Genomic DNA, 11,286 nt, shown 5'->3' with positions numbered 1-11,286 from the left:
TTTGCTTAACAGTTTAACTCTATGAGCAGAAACAAAATAACCATAAGGACTCAGAGAAGCAGAGAGACATCTGCCTTCAAAGGTGGACAGGAACAATATGGCCATTTCTACCTCAACAAAGCATAGTTAAATATACATATTTCCAAAGTGAAATATCACTCCCTACGGTTCCTGAGAAGCAGGAACCAATCAAAATCTAACATTGGATGATAAGCTGTGTGAGTTCTTCTTCTAAGGCCTCACGCAAAGAAAGTTTACAAGTGCAAGGCCTTCAGACGATATTTCATAATAGGTTAAACCGCCCTGGTCAAACTGTCATAGACACAGGTGCACAAAACCGATTAAAATGTTACAGTGAAACGATCAACAAACAATACGTTCTCATGCAAATTAAAACAACTGAAACAATTATTCAAACTATTGCAGTCAGCCTGGCTCCTGAAACGAGAATAAGTGAGATAGCCCATCAACAGCCAAAGGCACAGTTTCAATGTTACCAAGAATTTCCAGACTGAGGCCTACACCAACTATGGCTAACTTAACGTGAACTCACCCTAGCTATGGTTAACTATTAATGCAAGAATCACTAATTATGGTCAATCTACACATAAAAATCACACTAGGCACATATAGGCATGCAGTGATTGTATATGATTTGCAATAGCATGTTGTTGCGATAAAATAGAAAAATATTGGCAACATGTCACCACAACCTTCTCGATATGATGAGAACATTTATAATTTTCGTGTGAGATAAAATTCAAAGATAAAATACTAATTGCTTTATGTTCTTTTAAATATTGCTTATTTCTCGCAACGTTATCTATTTAAGAAGGATGGTGTTATCTGAAGAAACAGAAAATTGAGGAATAACTGCTGTGCAAGGGTTGTTTTTGATCTTTTAAGAACAAATCTATATGTTAGCCTCAAATCTCTGCCCATAACCTTTTACTTGATTAATTTAATTGCATGAAACATTATACAATACCCTGGTAGAGGCTTATGACCCTATGGAATAGATGCATTTTATCCCAGTACGCACATTACCTAATAATTGCCTTTTTCAGCTTAATATATTTGCATGAACGTATTATGTATACATCTTTATTGTAATCGATCAGGTGAAGGGTATCAAGTTTTCCCCAGGCGCTGCTCTGCATAATGCACAACCTGAACTAGAGCCTTGAGTCCTTCCATGGTTCATCAACGCTGTTTCCTCCGTTTAAGCTGTGACTGACTGTAAAAATACTACACTATTCTGTCCTCATGAGCATCTTAAGGGACAGGAATTAAGGCAGATTTGTGTGCGCCGGGTGATCGTTTGTCTTAAATGGCTGCCACACGTCCACCATCGTCCCTTTGCCCTAGACATTGTTTCCTCACTTGTGAGCTGTAATGTGCTGGATAATGTCTGGTTGTGTGAGACGGCACAAGAGAAAGATCTGTATGTGTGATGGACGGTCTGGTGCCTTCAGTCGCTATTGCTAGGCAGTGGACTGATCATGCCGGTGCAGTACCAAACAGAATAAAGAGTTGTATTCTTCTTCTGTGTCTGAGGATTGATGTGGCTATTGCACTCCTATATCTGACCCACCTTGAGGGAAGTAAAACGTGCTGACTGTGTTAAGGTGTACCTTGACCCAAGCTGAATGGTTGCCTCATGGGTTTACGGGAGGTGAATGAGTTCTCAGTATCCTCCATATTCGTTGTTGCTTCATTTACAAACTGTAACACGGACAGAAGCGGATGAGGACAGCAGGTCACAGTGATGGACCACAGTCCCTGTACTGCAGCCTCAAAAACTACCACTCGCCCCAGTGCCCATATGTACATTTGTTAGACAGCCAGCCTAATTTGCATTTTTGGGACCCCTTGCCTCATTCTACATGATTGTAGACCTATATTTTGCAACTTGATGGCTTCCATTCTTCTGAAAATGTAAGCCAAAATTCAGAGAAAATACATAAAGAAATGTAAACTCAGATTTTCGCTGGCCACCAGAGTATATATTTTCCACTACTAAAGCTATGGAGCATCCCTTATGCTCTGCGTATTTAAGAAGTGATTGTGGTAGTATTGGACAAGATTGGCACCTATGAATGCCTTGATACTGCATAATAGTGCATAACACTCTCTCAAATGCCCATATAGTGAATTGGCATGCTGCTCATACACCCTTACTGGTGACTATCGTACATTTCTAGTCAGATCATTTTGCCGAATTTGCACCTGCAAAAAATTGTTCTGTAATTCTCGGATAGACCAGCCACATGCCCATACGAGATATTGTTGTCCAGCTTAGACAAGCATGGATTTTGAACCCAATTCCTTTGCTCAAAGTCGCACAGTTCAGTATGTCAGCGTTGGTGCTTGCATCCAGCACCTCAGGTGCATTCATATAATCATTTGGACTCACGCACAAATGCTAATGGGGCGCAAGGTTTCATTTGCGCTGTTGTGCACTAGCGTTTATTAAGACATGAGCACTTAAAAGCACCCCTCTCTGTTAAATCTGTGCCAAAATCGGGAAACAACTTGCTAATAATACCCGCAAAAGTGGCTCATATAACATTTCCATATGTTTGCTCCGAACGGTAAACTGGGCTCTAAAACACTTCAAGGAGCCGGCGTAAATGTAATAACTGGCGCGACAAATTTTACAGATCGAGGCGAAATTTCCCCCAACGTGTTGTCATACCGATTTAGAAACGGATGTCCTCATATTGTTACAATGGCACACTCCTTTCAGAGTAGACAGCAACGCTTAGACTATCCTAGGCTATCAGTATTCAGAGATGGACCGCTTTTGGTTAAAGTGGTGGACTGGTCTAAGAGATCTGAGCAAAATCTCACGCACGCAATCCAAACTGCGCGTGCATTTTCATGTTCCATTGTTAGACGCTTTCCGTCATTAGTGCGTGGAAAGCAGCCACCTCTAGCGCCAGAGGCCCACAAGCCTAATGGTGCAGGACGAGCCCAGCGAGCAAGCTCAGGGCCCTAGCTCGCTCTCAGTGGGAGTGTGTTCTCTGTGACTCATAGCAAAGAAAGATGGACACATAAAACATCAGTGCTGCATATCTGTATCGTCTCACAGCGGGCACCACTAAATATAGTTGTAGTTAGAACTTTCCAGGCTAATACCGATGTATCTGCAATAGGTTTTACGTTGTGCTACATTCAGGGTCGAACTGGGTTACAAATTAGGCCCGGGCAACAGGGGTGGCCCCTCAAAAGGGGAAGGGAGGCAGGGAGGAGTGTCGCCCCTCCCCCGTCAGCAGTGCCAGCTGCAAACCTTTTCCCCCAAAACACATCATAAACTTTGTTTATGATAGTTTTTTGGGAAAAGGGGCGGGGCCACAGGGGTGACGTGCTCCGAGGGGGAGTGGACACACAGCACTCCCCCCTCAGAGTGCATGTGTGTTTGGCCGGCCATCTAGGGCCAGCCAAACGCACATGCGCACAGGATTCTCTCCAGCCCAGCAACAAAGTTGCTGGCATGTGCTGCTTTAAGCAACGTCAGGATTGGCGCAGGGCAGGCTGGGAGCCTGTGCCTGCCTGCAGCGAGACAGGAGGAGGCAGAGGAGCGGCGTAGCTTGGGAGCGGAGCTAAGTGTTTTTTAAAAATTATTATTTTGTATTTAATTCCCCCACACATGCGCCACCCGCCCCTTTTAATTAGTGCGAGCCGCGACTGCCGGGCACCACAATAAAAGCAGTCCCCATTATTGATTTAGTAAGCTTAAAATGGTGGCTCGTGTTTGCAAATTCGGGGCAGTTTTGAGCTTGTAAAGACAAGCTTCTAGTTTTTTTTCAGGGAAACCAACAGTAAAAACACGGCCCAGCAGCCCCTAAATCATGCCCACAACAGCTAGAAAACGGCCCACACTTTCACTTGTAACCCTAGCCCACGGGCATTGCCTGATTGTCCTACAGGCCAGTCGACCATGGCTGCATTAGTATGTATAAATAAATATGAGATCTGGCTGCCCACACCAAGGAAAATTAACCCTTTCGCTGCCAGGCCTGTCCCCCCTCCTATGCTAAGCCTTTTTTGGCTATTTGGGATAGTTCGCACTTAGGCCCCCATAACGTTTTGTCCACATAAGCTATCCATGCCAAATTTATGTCCTTCTTTTCCCAACATCCTGGAGATTCTAAAGGTACCCGGAGTTTGAGGATTTCCATGATGGGACCGAGAAATTAGCCAAAATACAGCTAAATTTGGAGTTTTGTGGAAAAACGAGAAAAAAGTGCTGCAGAAGAAATCATCTGGTTATTTCCCTGCAAATGGCACCAGCAAAGGGTTTGCAGTGCTAAAACCACCATCTTCCCAGTTTTCAAGAACAGGCGGACTAGAATGAGAAAACCACGTTTTTCAAAACAGTTTTGGCATTTTACTGGGACATATCCCATTTTTCCTATTTTCAACCTTCCTTTCTTCCAGTTAGCGATAGATATGGCTCTGAAAACAATAGTGGATCCCAGAAAACTATCTACCCTGTGTGGGTGCCCAAAGCAGTGTCAGCATTTTAAAAAAATTGCGCCTATCAGCTTGCTGTGATATGCCCTCAATCTCTACACGTTTTTGGCCCTTCCATGTTGCAGATACTGGTCCTGCCCACACAAGTGAGCTATTATTTTACACGGGAGACCAAGGGGAATGCTGGGCATTAGGACATTTGGTCAAGCCCGGTGAACTCAGACAGAAATGTGAGGAAAACGTGATTTTTGAAAGCTAAATTTGAGGTTTGCCGTGTTGAGATAGCCCCAACTGGGTCCCAGGCCCCTGCTTGGCCCTGGAGCGGGCACTCCCTTCCTCCAGCCACCGTACCCTGAGGGCCCCGGGCCTGGGAGTCCACCAGGCCTCGGGAGGCTCCCTCTGCTGGTTCGGGTTCAGGGGCCCCGGCCAGGCGCCGGGGCAGGGCTATGGAGGGCCCCAGTGTGGGAGCCCCCACCCTGGGCTTCGTCATCTGGCCCCTGTGTGGCAAGGCACCTGGGACAGGATCCGTGGAGGCCTCCCCCGCATGGCAATGTTCAGACAGCCCTGGGGCGGGTGCTCCCTTTCTCTAGCCTGCTTACCCTGAGAGGCCCGGCCTAGGAGTCCACGGAGCCCGGGGAGGCTTCCCCTTCTGGCTAGAGTTCAGGGACCCGGCTGGGCCCGGGGCCAGGGCTCTGGCAGGCCTGAGGTGGGAGCCCCCGTCCTGGGCTTCGTCCTCCTACCCACCGTGTGGCAAGGCACCTTGGGCGGGGTCCGAGGAGGCCTCCTCTGCATGGCCATGTTCAGAGAGCTCTGACTGGACCCCTGCCAGGCCACGGAATGGGCACTCCCTTCCTCCAGCCTGCCGTACCCTGAGGGGCCCAGGCTTGAGAGTCCGCCAGGCTGGGGGAGGCTTCCCCTGCCAGTTTGGAGTGGGAGCCCCTGACCTGGGGTTCGTCCTCCGGCCTGCCATGTGGCTAGGCACCTGGGATAGGGGCATGCGAGGCCTCCCCTGCGTGGCTGTGTTCAGAGAGCCCCACCTGGGCACTGGGCCCCCGCCGGGCCCTGGGACAGGTGCTCCCTTCCTTCAGCCTGCTGTACGCTAAGTGGCCCAGGCCTTGGAGTCCACCGGGCCCGGGGAGGCTTCCCCTGCTGGTTTGGGTTTGTGGCCCCTGGCCGGGCCCTAGGTCAGGGCCCTGGGGTGTGAGCCCCCATCCTGGGCTTTGTCCTCCAGCCTGCCTGGTGGCAAGGTGCGCGGGACAGGGTCCGGGGAGAACTCCCCTGCGTGGCTGTGTTCAGAGTCACGACCGGGCCCCCACCAGGCCCTGAGGCAGGTGCTCCCTTCCTCCAGCCTGCCGTACCCTGAGGGGCATGGGCCTGGGAGTCCACTGGGCCCAGGGAGGCTTCCCCTGCCGGTTTGAATTCAGGACCCCCGGTCGGGCCTGGGGTCCGGGAGGCCAAGGGATGGGAGTCCCCAAACCTGGGCTTCGTCCACCGGCCCGCTGTGTGGCAAGGTGCCCCAGACGGGGTCCTGTGGGGCCCAGGGAGGCCTCACCTGCATGGCAGGGCTCATGAGCCCTGACCAGGCCCCCGCCAGGCCCTGGGGTGAGCACTCCCTTCCTCCAGACTACTGCACCACAAATGGCCCGGGCCTGGGAGTCCACTCCACTGGGCTGGGAGGAGGCTTCTCGTGCCAGTTCAGCTGCTCCGGAGTGGGAGTCCCCGTCCTGGGCTTCGTCCTCCAGCCCGCCGAGTGGGAAAGTGTCCGGGACAGGATCCTCCAAGCCTTGGGAGGGCTTCACCAGCATGTAAAGAGGCCAGAGGCCTCGGGTCGGAAGTCATTTGAGGCCCCCCCGCAGTCCATGCCTGAGGGCCAGCGGGAGCACTGAGAACCTAGGGCACAGAGTCTCTGTCCCCTGTAGGGGAGAACGCAGGCTCCTTACTTTAATGCACGGTGCTACCAGATGGCCGTTCTCTGAGCCTGGCCATCTGGTCATGCTGCATGCATTCCTTTGGCATATCTAGATGGCCGGGCTTCCCTGGAAGTCCTGATGAGGGCTCATTCGCTTCCTCAAGCCCGGTCAGGGCTACAGGAGGTCAGGTGCATTCTCACCGGTGGTCCCCTCTGTCCCTCGGTGCGCATGGCGTACAAGAAAGGGGGGTCGCCTTCCTCAAGATTACTAGGGACAGGTATGCCGGACCCCCTTGTAGTCCAGTAGTTCTCAACCGGCACTGCCAGGGCATGGACCAGCCTGCCATGGGGCTCGGGTGTGCAGCCATCTTGCAGCCTTGTCCAGTGAGTCTTTCCTCCTAATCTGGCTTCACAGAGAGCAACCTGACATCCCCATATAAGGAGGCCTGCATCCAATACCCACTGAGAAAGTGGGTCCAGCCAGCATTGTACTCTGATCGATTGGGCACATTTGGTCTGTTTGGGGATGAACTGATTGGCCAGCCTTGGCTGTTGTTTCAAGCAAAGAGCTTCCACCCCACCAGGGACCGTCCGATTTGAGGTCCTGCTATTTGCAGAGGCCCTTCCCTTACCTGGCAGAGTGAAGGCCCAGCAGCCCGGCAGCTTGTGCCCCTCCAGCAGTCTGACCAGAGTGGAAGGGGTTGGGTTTTGCCAGGTCCTGCAAGCTGCCTGGCAGTCCAATCACCTGTGTGCTGTTGCCCTCCTCCACCCAGGGCGTTCTCGCAGCAGCTCGGAATGACCATTTCATGGGGTGTCCCTGATGGCCCAGGCCGGCAGGCACCCATGTGTCTCGCTCAGGCTATGCCTTCGCCTGGCTGTCTCCCTCCTGTGGAGATGGCTGGTGCCCGCCAGTGCCCACGTGACCTCGCTGTCCTCCCTACAAGCCCCAGGCAGGGTCTTCTCTGCAGCAGGCTTCCTCCCGTGGGGTGTGAAGGTTGGTCTGAGACAGGCACGCAGCTCCCCCCACGTCTAGCAGGTGAGGCTACCTGGTTGATCCTGCCAGTAGCATATGCTTGTCTCAAAGATTAAGCCATGCACATGTAAATACACACAGCCAGTACAGTCAAACTGTGAATAGCTCATTAAATCAGTTATGGTTCCTTTGATCGCTCCATCTGATACTTGGATAACTGTGGTAATCCTAGAGCTAATACATGCTGATGAACACTGACTTCCCATGATGTGTGCATTTATCAGACCAAGACCAATCCAGGCTCGCCTGGCTGCTTTGGTGACTCTAAATAACCTCAGGCCAATCACACGTCCCTGTGACGGCGACAATAGATTTGGATGTCTGCCCTATCAGCTTTCAATGGTACTTTCTGTGCCTACCATGGTGACCACAGGTAACGGGGAATCAGAGTTCCATTCTAGAGATGGAGCCTGAGAAATGGCTACCACATCCAAGGAAGGCAGCAGGCACGCAAATTACCCACCCGACTCGGGGAGGTAGTGACGTAAAATGACAATACAGGTCTCTCTCGAGGCCCTGTAATTTGAATGAGTACATTTTCTATCCTTCAACAAGGATCTATTGGAAGGCAAGTCTGGTGCCAGCAGCTGCGGTAATTCAAGCTATAATAGCGTATATTAAAGTTACTGCAGTTAGAAAGCTCGTAGCTGGATCTTGGGATCAAGCTGGCGGTCCACCGTGAGGCGAGCTACCGCCTGTCCCAGCCCCTGCCTCTCAGCACCCCCTTGATGCTCTTGACTGAGTGCCTTGGGGGTCCGAAGCGTTTACTTTGAAAAAATTAGAGTGTTCAAAGCAGGCCGATCGCCTGAATACTTCAACTAGGAATAATGGAATAGGACTCCGGTTCTATTTTGTTGGTTTTTGGAACTGAGGCCATGATTAAGAGGGGGCAGCTAAGGGCATTTGTATTGTGGCGCTATAGGTGAAATACTTGTACTGGCACAAGATGAACCAAAGCAAAAGCATTTGCCAAGAATGTTTTCATTAATCAAGAACAGAAGTCGGAGGTTCGAAGATGATCGGATACCGTCGTAGTTCCGACCATAAACAATGCCTACTAGTGATCTGGTAGCATTATTCCCGTGACCTGCCGAGCAGCTTCTTGGAAACCAAAGTCTTTGGGTTCCGGGGGGGAGTATGGTTGCAAAGCTGAAACTTAAAGGAATTGATGGAAGGGCACCAGGAGTGGCTCCTGCGGCTTAATTTGACTCAACATGGGAAACCTCACCCAGCCTGGACACAGAAATGATTGACAGATTGATAGCTCTTTCTCGAATCTGTGGGTGGTGGTGCATGGCCGTTCTTTGTTGGTGGAGTGATTTGTCTGGTTAATTCCGATAACGAGTGAGACTCCTCCATGCTAACTAGTTACGCGACCCCCAGTGGTCGGCGTCCAACTTCTTAGAGGGACAAGTGGTGTTAAGTCACACAAGATTGAGCAATAACAGGTCTGTGATGCCCTTAGATGTCTGGGGCTACACGTGCACTACAATGCACAGATCAGCGTGTTTCTACCCTTTACCGACAGGTGTGGGTAACCCGCTGAACCCTGTTTGTGATAGGGATTGGGGATTGCAATTATTTGCCATGAACGAAGAATTCCCAGTAAGTGCGGGTCATAAACTCATGTTGATCAAGTCCCTGCCCTTTGTACACACCGCCCATAGCTACTACCAATTGGATGGTTTAGTGAGGTCCTTAGATTGGCCCCGGCCGGTTTGGCAACGGCCTTGGTGGAGCGCCGAGAAGACAATCAAATTTGACTATCTAGAGGAAGTAAAAGTCATAACAAGGTTTCCGTAGGTAACCTTGTGGAAGGGTCATTGCCTGCACAACAGCCTGAGAGACTGACAGTGCCAGCCCAAAGCCCTTGGCTGCCTCTAAGAACATAAGATCCGTAGGCACAGGTCCCAGCCCTCTGCTTGTGCTTTCTGGCAGGCAGAGCAGTCCGCGGCCACTTGTGTGCTTGGGAGAGGACTGGGTGTGGGGCGGGCTCCTCCATCTGGGAGGACTGGACTCTTTTATGCAGGAGGGACCGGAGAGTGGGGCCTCCCCCCCCAGATCAGGCCCCTCTGGGAGTGACAAGATGGAATGCCCCTCCTGAGATGGAACCTACGCTCACCCAGCACGACTCTGGGAGGGAAACCAAATTGAAGTGCCTCTCCAGGCTGGTACCACCCCCTGAAAGCCCTGTTGCCTAGGATCTTTTGTGCCTGATTCCTGGCCTGCCTGGGCTTTAAGCACCTGAGGAGTGGCCCTTCTCGGGTGGCAGGTCAGCCTGGACGAGGAGGAGCCCGGACTGTGAGGGAACCCCGTCTCCCTTCGGTGGGGTTGTGCTGGAGGGGGGCTCTTCCCTTCTGGCGCCTATGACGAAGGCAGTGGGGGTAGGCTATCCACCTTAAACCAGAGACTATCGACATGCAAGGGTTGAGATCTGGTGCCACATAGCTGGCGTGCAGGTTGGGTGACCCTCCCTTGTTGCCAGGTTCCTGGCTTGCCCTGGTCCCATATGGCTGGGGCAAGGGTTTGAAGACCTGCATGGTCCCTCCTGGTCTTCTGGGAGGGACCGGCAGGGGCCCTTGGGGCTGCCTGGCCCCTGAGCTGCTCTGGGAGCCCCCCTTGCCAGTGGGGAGGCTCCTGGGTCGAGCGACTGGTGATGTTCTTTGAATCGTGATAATGACTCCCAGAGGGGAAGCCTACGGGGTGCCCAACCATCTTGCTGTGTGGTTGGCAGATGGGCAGTGCTGCCTTCCACCTGCCTCTCCTGTGCACGCAGGTGGGCAAACATTGAGAAAAGAGGCCTGTAACTCCTGGCAGTGGACCATTCGGCTTGTGTGTTGATGAAGAACGTAGCTAGCTGCAAGAATTAGTGTGAATTGCAGGACACATTGATCCTCAACACTTTGAACGCACCTTGCAGCCCAGGGTTCCTCCTGGGGCTACACCTGTCTGAGGGTTGCTTGATTGTCAATCGCCCTGCGGCTTTACCGGGGAGCAGCTGGGGCTGTCACGGGGTAGCTCTGCTCCCTTTGTCCCCTCCTCCAAGGTCAGTCCCCCCTGATTGCCTGCAGCAGGATCCCACCCATGGTCCTGTCATGGAGGTACGCTGCTGGCACGCCTAGCCTTGCCACCCCGTCTCGGTGGAGTGCGGGTAGGTTACTGGTCTACCCTGAGCACTTCCTGGGGTGCCTGGCTGCATGTGGCTGCCTGTGGTGTCTACGGCTACCTGCGCACACCACCTTGGGCGCACACCTCTGTGGCTGGTTCCCTGGGGGGGAGGGCCAACTGCTGGCCTCGGTCTTCAATCCAGGAAAAAGGGTGTGCTGCCATGTCCCCCTGGCCCCTGCTGCCCAGGGGACGGTGGTCCTGGCTTCCCCCACTGCTTCAGCATGTGACTACGACCTCAGATCAGGCATGGCAACCTGCTGAATGTACGTGGATGCGGACAAAAGGGGGCCACCTCCATCGCCCCTGGTGCACTGCATGTTTGTTGGGCACTCAGTGCTAAATAATTTGTAAACGACCTGATTCTGGGTCAGGGTTTCTTAAGTAGCAGAGCAGCTACCTTGCTACGATCTATTGGAAGTCATTCTCTGAGCAAAGCTTTTGTCTCTGTCTGTGAGTGCCTGTGTCCCCCACCACCACACTCCTTGGATGGAAGTGAACAGAAAAAAAACTTCACATGGGCCAGACATAAACCCCTACACAGTATCAGTTCCTGATCCTTCAGTGCCTTTGGCCCTTTTTAGCCTCCCAACACCTGTTCTATTGATATTTTCGAAATTTTTAGTTTTTCTGGTTCAAGGGGCAAAGTCACTCCTTCTACCCAGGGCTATGCAGCTCCAAGTCGGGTAAGATTTCAGGT

General features: G+C 52.0%; 1 non-coding gene across 1 annotated transcript; it reads left to right on the top strand.

Moving 5' to 3' along the window:
• The first annotated feature begins 10,226 nt into the window (after positions 1–10,226).
• LOC138292844 (5.8S ribosomal RNA) lies at positions 10,227–10,380 on the top strand. Its single transcript, XR_011202820.1, has one exon. It is a non-coding gene; the product is annotated as a 5.8S ribosomal RNA (ribosomal RNA).
• Positions 10,381–11,286: the final 906 nt, after the last annotated feature.

Source organism: Pleurodeles waltl, chromosome 1_1 (assembly GCF_031143425.1).
Source record: "Pleurodeles waltl isolate 20211129_DDA chromosome 1_1, aPleWal1.hap1.20221129, whole genome shotgun sequence".
NCBI lineage: Eukaryota > Metazoa > Chordata > Amphibia > Caudata > Salamandridae > Pleurodeles > Pleurodeles waltl.
The sequence above is the reverse complement of the archived record's forward strand: the minus strand, read 5'-3'. Positions and strand labels throughout refer to the sequence as shown.